This window comes from Podarcis cretensis (assembly GCF_951804945.1).
Source record: "Podarcis cretensis genome assembly, chromosome: 3".
Taxonomy (NCBI): domain Eukaryota; kingdom Metazoa; phylum Chordata; class Lepidosauria; order Squamata; family Lacertidae; genus Podarcis; species Podarcis cretensis.
This window is the reverse complement of record NC_137172.1, coordinates 112,157,519-112,172,895: the sequence shown is the minus strand read 5'-3', so window position 1 is coordinate 112,172,895 and position 15,377 is coordinate 112,157,519. Positions and strand designations below refer to the sequence as shown.

The window sequence follows — 15,377 nt, the reverse complement described above, 5'->3', positions numbered from 1 at the left end:
GCACGGTATTTGATCTGTCTCCTGGAGGGCCCCATGAACCCAGCCAGAAATGTTTTTTTAGTGGGGAAAGATACATTTCAGTCTCAACTCATAAAGAAGCTTAGGTTCATTATGATTCTGCTAGACTGAAGTAAGCATGCGATGGTGTGATTGATGCTTGTCTTAATAATCTAGGAGTAATACTTTACGTATGTCATTAGATATGGATTAAATAGAATGTGGCATTTGGGCAGATAAGAGCAAGAAAGCCTTCTCAGAGTTTAGCTTAAGCTTTTAAAATGAGCAAAATAGATACGATCTGAGAAATTTGGATTCATTCCATCCGTGCACTGCTGTTCTTTAGACTAAGAGTTTTTATACACTGTAAATATAAAAAATAACTTTTGAGGTTTTAACAGCTACTCTACAGTGTAAAGCTGTCGACAGGAATGTAAAAACAAAACAACAAGGCAATTTTGTTTGCGTCCCCTTTGCTAAGGAGGAGGGGTCCCAACCAGACAGATTGGCATAATTAAAGCCCCTATGCAAAGTTGGCTTGCTTGCTGGGGGCACAGAAAACAACACAGAGAAGGAGAGAGAAATCTTGCATAAAAATAGAAGCCCACGTCGACGGGCCATATATGGAGTACTGGAGACTTAGAGGAATACCCTTTTCGGACCACCCCTTTGGCGAAAACAAATCATTACCGCATTATTGCTCTCCCTCCCCGCCCCCAACCAAAGCTTCAGCTAAAAAATGCCCTGCAAAGGTGAACAAGATATCTTCAGGCTACGGTATGCACTAGGAAAGGTCACGCCCCGTCGTGTCTCCTTTAAATAATTTCAAAACAGATTTATCACTTTTAATAACCGGTGGAGGAAAATGCAAAGGATTGCGGTACAGTGCAGCAACAGCAGCAGCTTCTGATGAGTCAAGCTCCCACAGACGCCAGCCTGCCTCTCCAGTTCCCCTCGCCCCCACCCGCGCGAGCCCTCCTTTCCCTCTCCTCCTCCCCTCAATAGATGTCTATTAAAAGCTGCTGACGTTGGAAACGACGGCCATCTTTGATGAGGGCACAGCTCCCATTCCATTGAAGAAGGAGACTCGGGGAGGTCAGCAGCGGCTGTGCTTACTTCCCGACTGCAGCAGTGCACCCCAGTCTCACAACCTTCGTCGGAGGCAACCGGACAGAGCTCTTCTGCAGCCAAGGTAAGAGAAGCACCGGATAAAAGCCTCAAAGGAAGCCTTTTCTCCCCCCGCTTCCCCGCTTGCAAAGGTGTGGAGGAAATATATTGCTGGGAGAGCTGTAATCTCACCAACCATGTTGTTGTTTTCTGACTGAGCAAAGAAGAGGAAAGGAGAAGAAATGAAACCCTATTTCACATGGCCGATTTTATTATTCTTATTATTTTATGTTGCTGTGGGTTTTAAGAGTTTTCCTGCACCCTTAACTCTTTGTGCGTGAGGGGGCGGGTTAGGGAGTGAATACTTAAACCTATATCGTTTCTTCTTTTAAGAGATGGTGGTTGTTTTCCTGTCTGGGAACAACCAACCTTTCTCTCCCGCGTTGTCGTGCATGGCTCTCGTCTACGTATCTGGCGCTGGAGTGTCGAGGTGGGATACGATATCGGGCGGAGGTTGGGGTTTTCTTTTCGGTTGTTTTGCCCCCCCCCCGCCTCCCCGCCCTCCACATTGGCCGACAGCCTTCAATGGCAGATAGAGGTTCAGCACCCTGGATAGCGGCTACGGCTGCGGACTGCGTCGCAGCGGCGGTAGAAATCCATCAGGGCAGCTTGCGCAGCGAAAAGCTTCACTGCAGTAGTGGGCTTCGATTCAGCACCTCGGACAGCTAACCTCCTGCATTGAGACCGTAGGGTCGTGGTCAGGACCATGGACAGCTCTCGCCTGGTTGCAGAGACCCCGACTTGCAAATAACTGCAAAATGATAACGTGAAGTGAGGTGGTGGGGTTAGAAGGCAGGGGACTGAAACCAAACTTAAATATGTCAGACAGATTGTATGTGCGCGTGTAGAGGCACATTAAAATCTTTAAAAGGCGACGCCGATCTAGTTCCAAGTTTCCAGCTTCTCCTTTGCGTCTTTTTGTCAACAATGCTTTAGCCCCCCCCCCCACCGCCCAGCGCTGCCTCTGTTTACACGCCATCACCCGAGATCACGCTGTTTCTCCATCTCAGAATATCCGCATTCATCGCCACTTAGGAAAGGCAAAAAGCAAAAAGCCTTTCCTAACCTCCGTATTGCAGAGTCCAGAGCTGCGAAACCTCGGCTTTTCGCCCCACCCCCACCCCCCCCCCAAAAAACCCCGTGGATCCTCGTTTTCCTGCGAGGAAAGCCTGTGTTTAAGCAGATAAATTCTAAAAGGTGACAGGAGGGGGGAAGGCGGTGGGGGAAGGGGCGTAAGATAGCTTTTGGTGCCTTCACTTTCCAATATTAAAGTTCGTATTATTTGCTTGTCACGTTGTGTGCTCTGTTTTCAATAAGTTAAAAAAAATCGGGTATTTTTTTATGTCTCTCCCTCTCTCTCCACCCACCCCGCCCACCTCATCACTTTAATGACGACGTTTGCAATGGCCAAATTGCTAAACTTCCATTGGGTTTGAAAACAAACCACTCGTGAGCCCGGCGCCCTGTAATTTTCCCATAGACTGGGTTGGGCACCTTCATTCATCTTTTCCTTGCTAGTACACGTCGGAGGGCCATTCCTACGAGGCTATGGGAAGCAATGGGGCCAGAGCCTCTGGGATGCAGTAGGGAGATCGGTGCTGGATGTGGGGTTTTTTTTAATAAAAAACAAGAACAACTGGCCAACCCACTCCCAAGCCCTCGACCGGAGGGGAGGGGAACCGAGCGAAGAGGACTCTGGTCTCGTGTGCACCGCAGAGCTTCCCTTAACTGTGCGTGCATCTTATGTAACCGATTTGCTGGAATGTCTAAAGCAACATTCCTGGCCCACATAGAACATGCGGGGTTCAGAACTGTCGACGCTTCTTCCTGTCATGGGGGAGGCGTTGCATTGAGAGGAGAGAAAAGGACAGCGGACCGGGGGCCCCTAAGCAAGGAAGCTTCAAGGGAGATTGTTTACTTAAGTGTGGGGGGAGCAGGGTATTCACAAATACAGCTTTGCGCTTCCTCGGAGCTCCGGGCCACAGAGCGCTTCACATGTTTGCGTCAGAGGAAAGCTCTTACGTGCGAAATCACCAGTAAAAACGATTCCTGGTGGTTTTCTTCTTCATCGCAGGCGAAGGGGTGAAGAAGAAGAAAGCGAGCGGGAGGGGAGGAAGCCTGCAGTGATACAGGGGGCGGGGGCGGAAAAAAAAATCCTTGCGTCTGAGACTGATAGGAAAACCAGGGGACCGTGAGGCTTTGTTTCCATCTTAGCAGCGTCTCTGGATAAGTGATGCGGGGCGAGATCTCAGGTGGCGCCCATTCATGGCTGCAGGGTGGAAAGAGAGAGAGACGCGTCAGCTCAGCTCAGCTGACGGATTAAGAGGGCTGATTGAGAAAACTCCCGGAGATCAGGCAGCAAGCACCAGATTTGATGCGCCCAGCCCGACGTTTGCTTCCCACTGTCACGTTTCCTGGCCTCTGCCTCCATCTGCTGCATTAACTGCTGGCGTGGAGGAAGCACGTTGAATCAAGGGGTGCCTACATCGAAAAGAGGCTACTTAGCTGGGAGTGGTGAGGTGCGGTGACTTCTTCCTGTCTCCCCCCCCCCACCCCACCCCACCATTCGGTTGTCTAAAAAGCTTTCAGGTCCAAATCGCAGGAGCTCTACTGAGCAGAGCTTGTTTTCCGCTCGGGTCCTGGTCTTGGTGATAAGAATCAGGTGGGGTTATTATTAATCTAGCTGGCGACGGCTGCCCAAGGCCAGCTCTCCCAGCAGATCTCTACGCAGCAAAACAGAAGCCAGCGAGACTTACCACGTGACAATCTAAACACCTTTCCCTTAATCGATTTGTTAAACAAATTAACCCCTCCATGAGATTGTTGTTATCGTGTGTTTTTTTTTGTTGTTGTTGTTGTTTTGTTTTAAGGTGTGGGCTTGTCAGGTCCATCTGGACAAAGCAGGGAGGGGAAGAGGGGGGTGGTTTGAAGGATGCTGTCTCAGCAGACAAGGCGAGCAAAGGGTGTCTTCCTCGGGCTCACGACGTTAAGCAGCAGCAATGTCCTTCGGGTGCCTCGTGACTCAGAGAATGGGAACCCAGAATAATCTCGAGGAACCGCGAGCAGCCAAGAACGAGCAATCGTGCCTCGCAGTAGGAAGAAGAAACAAGGTGGGAGTGGAGAATGCAGCTGGCAGATCAGAAGAGGACCGATTGGGAGGGATGTGGGGCAGGCTGTAACCCCAGAACCTGATTTCGATGCCAAGCCCATCATGGTCTTGCTGCTTCTGAAGCACAGATTCTGCTTGAGATCTTCCCATAGGCATCTGGTTGGTCTCCCATAAGAACATGATGACGGGTCATTGATGGAACAGGAATATTCTTATACTGTATCCCTATGAAGCCATAACAGCATTTCTAAGCATGGGCGGAATGCCTTTCTTGCAACAGATCTTCCCATAGGCATCTGGTTGGTCTCCCATAAGAACATGATGACGGGTCATTGATGGAACAGGAATCTTCTTATATCCCTATGAAGCAATAACAGTGTTTCTAAGCATGGGCAGAATGCCTTTCTTGCAACAGCCAGGTCCAGGAAGGTTCTCCATGTATGACTTCCAGGTGCCTGGATATCAAACAAATGAGAAGATGGACCCTAAAAGAACTGACAGCGTCACCTTGCAGTGGCTGGCATGTGGGACAGAGACAGAGGTTGCACCAACCAACCAGCAATGCAGACCTGGAAGCAAACAAGCCAACACAAGCAGAAGTGGAGACCATCTCTTAGGGAACAACCTGAACAAAATCTTTCCATTAGGACCTGCCAATGCATAATTCCACAATGGCTTGTTTGATTGCCAAATGTTGCAGGCAGCGGGAATTGGGTGAAGCTGATGGCTGCTGCTTTTGAAAAGAGTGCAAATCAGCCAGGAGGATATTTCCAGACTGCAACAACTGAGATGACTTTGGGCCTTTGGTTCCAAACAGCTGTCAGAGAGGGTATCCCAAAGAATGAGTAATGCATGCCCATGTGTGTCAAGATTATTATTATTGTTGTTGTTGTTCTTTATTAAATTTGTGTAATAAATTTGTAGCGCCACTACAGAGGGCCTTCTCGGTAGTGGTGCCCACCCTGTGGAATGCCCTCCCATCAGATGTCAAGGAAATAAACAACTATCTGACTTTTAGAAGACATCTGAAGGCAGCTCTGTATTGGGAAATTTTGAATGTCTGATGTTTTCCATTTTTTTTTATATGCTGTAAGCCGCCCAGAGTGGCTGGGGAAACCCACCCAGATGGGTGAGGTATAAATAATAACAATTATTATTATTATTATTATTATTAACCCTTCAAAACTACCTTCTCCTGAGTCAGAACACTGATTTGTTTAGTCCAGGCTGGTCGTAAGCTGACTCAGGCAATGGTTTTGCCCATTCCTAACACCCATGTTTCTTACTCACTCAAGGATTTATGGCAAGAATTTAATGTTTAGTTTTATATCTTGGAGCAGCTAACTTTTTTGCCCTGAGCATTGGCTACCACTCAGAGGGTTATATGCCAGTGATGAACTGAAGTAGGTGTGGTCAATGCGCACACACATGCATGCACCTCCAACACACACACACATGCATATGGACCACACTCCCACAGCAGAGTGTTTTTCCTGCCCGTTGCTGGCTAGGAGTCTCTTTTCTTACTCCAGTGCTGCAGTGGGGAAGAAGAATAAATGATTGATATGCCTTTTTAATTTGCAATGATGCCTCTTCCCTGTCTGATGCAGCAGCATTGCAAGAAAGTCTTAGGGCTCGGCGAACAGGATGCAGTGTTGCTTTGGGTTTCCTGTTTTCTTTGAGCAGTTGTATGTCTTTAAATATTATTCACAGATGGGGAGAGTGATGTTATGCTTAGGTTCTGCTTGCTATGGGCATCTGGTTGGCCACTGTGAAAGCAATGTGCTGGACCAGATGGGCCTCTGGCCTGATCTTCTGTTCATTCACATTTCCTGCTCCCTTTGTGTTTTGATATGAGCAAATGTATATTTGAATATAGTATATGTTTTTTATATTACATTTATGCCTTGCTCTCAGCTGCCCATCCACTTTATTCTTTTGCCACTGTAGGTGGATTGGGTTGGGAACTGAAAATAATACCAGGCAGGGAACCATCTGACATTTGAACCATTTTTCCAATCTAGGAATAGCAATTTTTAGCTTCTCATAGACTGTTTAGATTGTGTCCCACATGTAGTATAGTGTTTTGCCTGTTGGTCATTTCAGTTCTCAGACCTACTTCCAGTGCCAAGATAAAATAGCAAGGGGTGAACTGGCCACATCAAAAATCATAATAAATATCCTCAAATCAAAAATAAAAACTTGTGCTGCTTTGTGAGACTCATGTCATGATAGCCAATAGCAGGCTTCCTCCAACTCGGCCCTCCAGATGTTTTTGGCCTACAACTCCCATGATCCCTAGCTAGCACGACCAGTGATCAGGAATGATGGGAAATGCAGTCTCAAAACATCTGGAGGGCTGAGTTGGAGGAAGCCTGGTCAATAGGGTGCCAACGAGAAGTTCTCATAATTTATTACTATTCAGTTTCTCACCCACCTTTCCTCCAAGGAGCTGAAGGTGGCATACATGGTTCTCCCTGCCCTCCATTTTACCATCACAACAACCCTGTGAGGTAGGGTAGGCTGAGAGAAGGTGACTGGCTGAAGGTCATCCAATGAGCTTCATGGCTGAGCTGGGATTGGGCTCCAGGGTCCATTATGTCATGCTGGTTCTCAACTCCTGTTAGCATAGCATAGCATAGCACAGAAGGTGTCAGGTTGGCTACCCCTGGCTGTGTGGCTGCCCCTGGTGGCACTGTGGTCTAAACCACTGAACCTCTTGAGCTTGCTGATCAGAAGGTCAGTGGTTTGAATCCCTGCAAAGGGGTGAGCTCCCGTTGCTCGGTCCCTGCTCCTGCCAACCTAGCAGTTCGGAGGCACACCACTGCAAGTAGATAAAGAGGTACCGCTGCAGCAGGAAGGTAAATGGCATTTCCGTGCGCTCTGGTTTCTGTCACGGTGTTCCGTTGTGCCAGAAGCAGTTTAATCATGCTGGCCACATGACCCGGAAAGCTGTCTGTGGACAAACGCCGGCTCCCTCAGCCTGAAGTGAGATGAGCGTCACAACCCCCTAGTCGCCTTTGATTGGACTTAACTGTCCAAGGATCCTTTACCTTTTTACCTTTTCTGTGTGACAAAAAACAGAGGGAGGCAATTCAATCTTTGGGTTGGGGCAGGTTAAAGCAGATTTCTGCAGGTGACACCATAAGGAAGAAGGGTGGGTGGGGATGCTTTAATGGTGCAAAAATCAATGCCTTAATGGTTAGCAAGTGGGAGCTGTTGTCCAATGACATTGGAGGGCACCCTGTTGGCTACCCCTGGAGCAGCCAGCATATACTGTATGCACTTAGGAAATAATTTAAGCATGTACTAAATTGCATGGCAACATTTTCCGTTTCACAATAGGGAAGTGGGAGCTTAGCAAGAGAGACAAAACACAACCGCAGCAGCTCCATGTGATGTATCTGCACCACATCAGACTGTACTGAATGGTTGAATGCCCCTGCTGCGTAAAGCAAATCAAAGTTAGCATGTGCCTAGCTAGATCATTCTCTCTGACATGCCATTACCCACCCCCAAACTCCATATATAGCCTTCTTCCGAGTCAACAAATTGCGGGCATTCACCATCCCATTCCTCTTCTGTCCCATCTGAATTGGCCATACAGTCTGGCCGCCATCTTATAGCATGGAGCTGCTGATTGTAGAGCTTGGTTGCCCAGACAAATTCTTAGCCGCATTGTTGAACCCGAGCCTTAGGGCTCAGCTGACATCCTTTGACAGAGTCCTGAAATATCATTACTGACATAAATTGATGGAGCTGAAGTGAATTCATTCTACTGTAATTAATTTCTTCTGGTGTTGATGCTGGACAATGGCCTGAGCAATCTTCCTTGCCAGCTGAATTTAACTTACATTGATGAACATCTCTGCTGAACAGAGCTAAACTGTTTGCATTCTAATTTACTGGACTGGGAGGGCAGTATTTATATATCTGCATTTCACCTCTGTAGCCAGCTAGATCTTTAGTAAGCAGCATTTAAATGTTATGGCTCATGTGGGGAAACCCCTGTCATGCAGAAGACCTTGCTTTTCCGGCTTTGACTCTATGCAGTGGTATCTCGGGTTAAGAACTTAATTTGTTCCGGAGGTCCGTTCTTAACCTGAAACTGTTCTTAACCTGAGGCACCATTTTAGCTAATGGGGCCTCCTGCTGCCGCCGCACAATTTCTGTTCTCATCCTGAAGCAAAGTTCTTAACCCGAGGTACTATTTTTGGGTTAGCGGAGTCTGTAACCTGAAGCATCTGTAAACCTGAAGCATCTGTAACCCGAGGTACCACTGTATACCTATTTATCTGGGAGTTAGTTCCCTTGAACATAATGGGACTTGCTTCTGTGTAGGCATGTATAGGGCTCTGCTGGCAGGATCTTCCACACTGGGGGCTATCATCCACCCAATTATTTCTTGCTCTAGGGGTGAGTGTTACAACATTGCTTCTCTGTCATAAATGCAGTAGGAATGTGTAAAGTAGAGCATGTTATATAATTCCAGGACATGCAATTCCAAGATGCAGTGTTGATTCTCCCATCTCAGCCAGTTGGGAATGACGCATACAACCAATTTTCTACAGCTTACCCCCACTGCAAATTTTGGAAACCTTCTGCAGTTTAAACATTAAGAGGCTACCCATGCACGCACATGGGTGAAATATATTGTTATGCCTCATCCCCTTTATCATAGCTTTATAGTGTCCCTTCTTTGGCAGTGGTAGATACGGTATCTCATCTTTCCCAGTTGCAGAAGCTGAATTTCTAATCCAAGGGGAAAGAAAGACCAGAAGCAATTTGTCCTGAATGTTTCACTGTTACTTTGGATGATGAATTCTCATCTGGCATTGCCCAAATTGAATTCATGCTGGCTGCAGCTATCAAATGCGTTTAGCTTTTCAGCTGGAACTATCCCAAGCCATGTGTGTTTTGTGTTCTAAAAAGCCCCCATTAAAAACTGAGATCTGGGCATCAAAATCATTAATGACACCTAATGGGAATATGTTGATTTACACCCATCAGGTATTTTCTCCAGTTATATGTGTGTCACTACATTCATACAGACTGGTGATTTAATCTCAGGACTGCAAATCTGATTTTTCTTCTTCTTTTGTGCATTCACTGTTTCATAGATTTTGAGGTATTAGAGATTAAACTGTTGTGTGAATAGGTGAAATAGTTTCTCCTACCCCGACCAAAATGCATTTCTTTCAAACTGTGAAAGTGATGGCGTGGTTGAGGGGTTTGCTAAAGAAAGAATATGTAGCCCCGTGCTAAAGGGGAAGAGGGTTAGTCTTAGGAATTGGGTTTGTTGCATTCCTGGAAGCAATCATTTTTGGTCAAACCTTATGCCAAGAGTCTGGTAATTCTGGGTCAGAATCTCCCCTTTCTAGCAAGCAAAAATAATTTTCAGTTGACAGGTTCACATATAAGAATCTAGTGCTGATGTTGACAATTTGAAAATATGAAACTGCTTTGAATATATGAAAATTGAGCCCCAAACACTGACTCATCAGGCTCAAGAGAAGACATCCTTTCAAACCCTTCTGCTACCCAAGAACCTCTTAAGTGCAGATAGTGGGACCTTGTGGGCTACGAAGAAATGCATCTATCAATCTTAAGCATAAATAAATAAAACTAATGGATGAAAGCAAATCTCTTACTTTGAAAAGAGCAGCATATTTTGCTTGCAATCATTGCCTTACCATGTCTGCAGGTAAGCCAGTCCCCCCCGCAACCTGGTGCCCTCCATATGTCTTGGACTTCAACTGGTAGGGATGATGAGGGTTGTGGTCCAAAACATCTGGAATGGGGGGAGGCTGATGTTAAACTTTTGCTGGATTTGAGAATTTATTAATTTTGTATACCACCCTTCATCCACAGATCCCAGGGCAGTATACAAATTTAAAAATTATATGACTTTGTCTTGAAGAATAACATTTTTTCAATGCACACACACACACACACACACACACACACACACACACACACAAATCATTCTATTATTGTTCTTCACTGTGCCTGGGATATGACTCAGCAATAAGAATATTTACATGTGGAGGGAAGGAACTATCATTGAAAGTACACCTCTAACAAGGGAGGGAGGGACCGTTTGTATACATGTACAAGTAATTATGTTTTGCACGTTGTTTTCATTTTTCAAATTTTTAACGTCCAGTATTTACTGCTAGAGAAACTGGATAACTTTAGAATGATTGTAGCTGAGCATAACTGCTGATAATAACTGTCAACTTCTGTCTTTAACCATGAATACAAAAAGATGCTTCTTTACATGTGATTTCTGACATGACTGCCTTGTATTTGGTTTCTCCTTTGAAGCCTGTTGTCTAATTTAGAAATGTGCCATTAGAGGCACAAACAAAAGGAAAACTTCTCATGAATCGTATCAACAAGATCAATAACTATTAGCAGAGCTTGTTTGTAGTCAGTAGGCTTCAACACATGCATACCCCACCTTAAAACAAAAAAGACTAGTAGGAAGTCAGTGGCAGGGAATATTTTGCAATCCATATCCAGAGCTATATTCCCTCCAGTACAACATTCTGGACGCCAAATAATAATAATAATAATAATAATAATAGTTTATTTATACCCCACCCACCTGACTCGGTTTCCCCAGCCACTCTGGGCGGCTCCCAACAGAATATTAAAAAACACGATAAAACATCAAACAATGGTGAGAAGGACCAGAGTCAAAAGTGGGAAGGGCAAAGGATGTGGTTCTTACTTTCGTACAGTAGAACTATATGTTGGTGTGATGTGAACAGTGAGTTAAATTGCACAGCCTTGAGCTTGAGCTCTAGCATATTCCCCATGCCTGGATCTTGTGAGATAAGGGTGCCAGGTGCCCTGGGTTACCATAGCAACACCAGCAAGGTTGAATGTCTGACTTGTTGAATCATTCAGCCTCCCATTGGTTCAGGAATTAAGCCTGCATGTGGAGGCAGGCATAGTAGTCTCTAGGGCATTGCTTTCATTACGTCTTGTCCTGTTGCACATCTATGTACTGTCCTCTTTGCTGTCAGGGGCTGACTCTGCGAGAGTCAGGAGAAGAGGCTGTGGGTTTTACACAGCAGCGTTTGCTAGCATGGTGATAGTGTTAGGGGATCTTCCTGCGTGTATGTATCTTCAAAGGCCAGAAGAAATGCATATATAGTAGACAGTAGTGTTTTGCTGCATCTTAGAAACACCTTTTTACTTCGAACTGTGCGGGAGAGGCGTCCTTGCCTGTAATCGGGAACTCTGGGAGAAGCTGTCTGCTGGTGACAGGGAATCTCTGGAAGACTCTGCTGGGGCTCTGCATACTCTGTTGACATATCACACCGGTTGAGATATGGTGATGTCATGGAGTGGGCAGAGGAGGAGTGGTAGAGACAGCCTCCCCAGCCTTTTCATTCCAAGAAAAAAGAAGAAGAGTGAGTTGAGGGTTTGGGGGGGGGGGCAAAGCAGTGGGATCGCCACTGGCACTGCCCTTCCAAGGGCTTGACAATCCACCTACCTATAGTTGTCACATTATCACGCTGTGACTTGGTGCATGGAGCCCCTCTGAAACAATATGGGTGGTTATGTAATCATCTGAAGTGCCTTGTAGAGTCTGCCCAACATGTATTTAACTCCACAAATAAACTGCGTCACCAGCTAGAAAGCATTTCCTCTCTCATCATACAGGGCACAATCTATTTAAGATGCTGATAGTCATTATCTAGTGTTGTTATATTGTATCCAGTGCATATTTTTTGAAAACAGGCAAATGGCTCCGAGAGAGATGGATTTTGGATGCGGTAGCAGTTAGTGTTTGTGAAAGCCTGTTCGTCCGGTACCCTTTAGAAAAGGAGAGCATAATGAAATGGAATGGAAAACCCTCCAGGGTTCTGAGTAGTCACTGAGCACTGATACATAGATGTCATCTTTCATGTTGTGCTGTAGGGAAAGCTTAACATTTTTTTTTTTTAAAAAAAAAAAGAATTCTACACTGTGCAGGGATTTCTAAGACATCAATATTCTCTCCTCCCCTCTGGTGGCAGAAGCCTATTAGGCTATTGTGTCCATCTATTCTGTATCTCAAATTTCACAGTTTCGGTCCCTGCCCTGAGAACACATTCTGACCTTGAGAATGTCCCATTCACTTATTAATAAAAAGGTACACCCTTATATTTATGGCCACAGAAGAAGTGACAATCCATTGCAACCTACTGTTGTCAAGGAGAAAAACGGCGCCCGGGGAAATTATCATTTGTCGTTACTGAATCTATCATGTTTGTGTACCACCGTTCCCTCAGTAAGATAAAGGTGGTGTCTAGAGATGGGGAATAAATGTGACTCTGTTCAGATTCATGAAGCTGAATATATCTAATCTGTGCTTTCCAAAATAATTTGAGCATCGAAACACAGCCATCCCTCAATATTCACACTTATCTGAATTTTGTGATGCAGTTCTCCAGCCAAGCAGTGTTTATAAAAATGCATATATTAGGGAAAATGTGTGCAAAAAGGAATATATTTGTGAAAATGATATACAAAAATGCATTGCTTGCAAAAAAAGTGCATATTAGTCAAAACCACAGGAAAAAACCTATTAAAAACACTAAAATATTGAAGGATTTTCATGAGGATTTTTTAAAAATGCAAATTGCTGCAGAAACATGAAGAACAGGAATTAAGATCAGAAAGTGAGAATCTTAGAGAAATGAAATTAACAGACCCTTCTATCCCTAGTGGTGAACATAACCTCCCTCCCATTGGGTATAGGTTAGACTGATATATTGGGATTGGTCCAAGTTGAGATAGAGAGCTTCATGACTGAGAGTGTATTTGATTTAAATCTCCTAATTCAAAATCCAGTGCTCCAGTCCCTATACTACACTGGGTACATGAAGGGTGGAGCTAAGCAGTTTTTACTGTGCAGCAGAATAGATTAATAACACTCAGCTATCTCTCTCCCTCTCTCTGTGTGTGTGTGTGTGTGTCTGTGTGTGTCTGTGTGCGTAAATACTAGCTCTCTGAAGGAAGGACCTTAGCCATTGTTAGATACTCAGAGCAGACACAATGTATTTTGATGCCCTGGGTCAGAACAGCAAATGGTGCCCCCATCCCAAAGTCAAGACGCATAATACTAAAGGCAGGCAAGTTATTTTGACATCTGAGGCAGAACATTCAACAAGCCCCTCTCCTACACCCTAGCAGTAAAAACACAATAAAAACAAATTACATAACTAACATTTTGCTGCCCTTTCTTGACACCCAAACACTGCTGCCTGAGGTGGTTATTTTACTCTGCCTAATGGGAGGGCCCTCCTGCCAACCTAGCAGTTCGAAAGCACGTCAAAGTGCAAGTAGATAAATAGGTACTGCTCCGATGGGAAGGTAAACGGCATTTCCATGCGCTGCTCTGGTTTGCCAGAAGTGGCTTAGTCATGCTGGCCACATGACCCGGAAGCTGTACGCCGGCTCCCTCGGCCAATAAAGCGAGATGAGCACAGCAACCCCAGAGTCAGTCACGACTGGACCTAATGGTCAGGGGTCCCTTTACCCTTTACCTTTAATGGGAGGGCCAGTCTGAGTGCATTGCAGAACAGGCTGGTAGCATTCAATGGATCTGTAGATATGTATTTATTCATATAGGTTTAAAAATGAAGACTACATGCATACTGATACTCTCTCTCACACACATACCAGTAAATATTTGGGACCCAGGAAATGAGGCCAGTATTTTGATAATTATCAGTTTTCTCATTTTGCTCTGGATTTGGATGATGACTGGCTGGACGCAGAGGAATGCTGGGAGGAACCAGTTGGCAAACCACCAAGGGAAGAAGGCTCAGAGCCCAGGGAGTGGCAGTCAGACAACAATGAGTAGTCAGAGGGAGAAGACTGGGAAGAGGAGGTGTTGGAAGCTGATGAAGAGACAGGGCTTAGTGAGCTGGGAGAGTCCGTGGCAGAGAGAAGCCTAGAATCAGAGGTAGAAGCAATGAGGAAAGGAGGAAGAACAAGACGTAGATATGAGTGAGGCTGGTGAAGAGTCACAAATGTATCCCCCTCCTGCTGTGACATGCTCCTCTCCCCACTGTCTTCCAGAACCAGAAGGAGACTGAAACGATCAGAGCAGCAGCAGGCTGCATGTGGGCACTGTTAATAATAATAATAATAATAATAATAATAATAATAATTTATTTATACCCTGTCCATCTGGTAGGGTTTGCCCAGCCACTCTGGGCGGCTCCCAACAGGATATTAAAAACATGATAAAACATCAAATATTAAAAGCTTCCCTAAACAGAACTGCCTTCAGATGTCTTCCAAAAGTCAGATAGTTGTTTATTTGCTTGACATCTGATGTGACTACCAAGAAGGCCCTCTGCCCGGTTCCCTATAGCTTCACTTCTCACAGTGAGGGAACCACCAGAAGGCCCTTGGAGCTGGACCTCAGTGTCTGGGCTGAACAATGGGGGTGGAGAAAGACATTGAGAGGAGGGGACTTAAATGACTGTGAGGAGACAGGGACTTTCAGCCTCAGCAACTGATTCATGGGTTAAGACCTACCAGCAGGGCTTTTTGCAGCCAGAACTCAGTTCCGGCACCTCTCAGGTGGGCACCATTGCCATTCTAAGAGAACAAGGGAGGTGTTCGTGGTGAGTTCCGGCACCTCTTTTTCTAGAAAAATATCACTCCCTACACGAATGAGGTGCTGTGCTCATTAGACCTAACATTCAGCCAAGTCTGTGCAAAATGTGTTTTTGTTAATAAAGAGTTAACTCCAACTTTGAACGGTGTGATTTCCTGCTAGCTCACTCTTTGACACATACTGATATCAGAAAGAGGACTAATTATACCTTGTTATGATAGCCAGAAATAGCAAGTAGTCTCATGGCATCTTGAAGAATATTCTGGCTGGCCTTACATGGGCAAGAGCCTACTTTGCCAGACGTGTGAAGAGGTCCAGAAAAAATTGTGTGTGTATATACTACTATGAAAATGCAATCTAGCACAATGTAGCAAAGGAAATGCAGGTGTAAAAAATATTACAGTCCATTTAGAGTGATGAAGGTAGATGCAGAATCTATTGACAGTCTTTCTGCAGATCTATTTGTCCTAAATT

At 45.3% G+C, this 15,377-nt stretch overlaps 1 protein-coding gene across 2 annotated transcripts in view; it reads left to right on the top strand.

Moving 5' to 3' along the window:
* The first annotated feature begins 1,037 nt into the window (after positions 1-1,037).
* The window catches only part of SNAP25 (synaptosome associated protein 25), an 80,204-nt gene continuing 65,864 nt past the window's right edge, over positions 1,038-15,377 (top strand). The window contains exon 1 of one of the 2 annotated variants that reach the window (XM_079970152.1): positions 1,038-1,189. The gene's annotated coding sequence lies outside the window, so the exon portion shown is untranslated. The remainder of the gene's footprint in view (positions 1,190-15,377) is intronic. The other variant, XM_079970151.1, reaches the window with a different exon arrangement.